Here is a 463-nt window from a genome sequence, read left to right on the forward strand (position 1 = left end):
TCTCGTGGGGGGGGGCACAGGACGGCACCCTCTGTGCACATCTATTGAGCACCGGCTGTTTGCACAGGACCCAGCCGCCGCCTCCAACAGCCCAGAATCTCTCTGAAGCAGTTTTCTCTCTGGGGCAGACCCTGGAGACAGAGAGCAGAGCGGTGTGGTGGGTGCCCTCGGGGAGCGCCCAGGAAACAGGCCCACTGGCCCGGCCTCCTCTCCGCCCATGAATAATGCTGGTCTTACTGTCCTGGGCACTGATGGGTGAATAGGAGTTTGCCAGATGGAAGTGATGGACTGGGACGTCCAGGAAGCAGAGGGGCCTGCATGAGCTGAGCTCTGTGGCTTGGGAGGACATTAGCCAGGGAGGGCCCGCTCACAGCGGCATGGGGTGAGGAATGGCCTGGCGCGGGTCAGTTGGCAGCAGCTCCACTGGTGGGTGCTGTTCACAGCTGTGGTGGCTCTTCTGGCT

At 62.4% G+C, this 463-nt stretch overlaps 1 protein-coding gene across 1 annotated transcript in view; it reads left to right on the forward strand.

The window, feature by feature from the left end:
- The window catches only part of SORCS2 (sortilin related VPS10 domain containing receptor 2), a 145,861-nt gene that overhangs the window by 143,114 nt on the left and 2,284 nt on the right, over positions 1-463 (forward strand). The gene's annotated exons all lie outside the window — the stretch shown is intronic.

Source organism: Myotis davidii, unplaced genomic scaffold (assembly GCF_000327345.1).
Source record: "Myotis davidii unplaced genomic scaffold, ASM32734v1 scaffold937, whole genome shotgun sequence".
NCBI classification, from domain to species: domain Eukaryota; kingdom Metazoa; phylum Chordata; class Mammalia; order Chiroptera; family Vespertilionidae; genus Myotis; species Myotis davidii.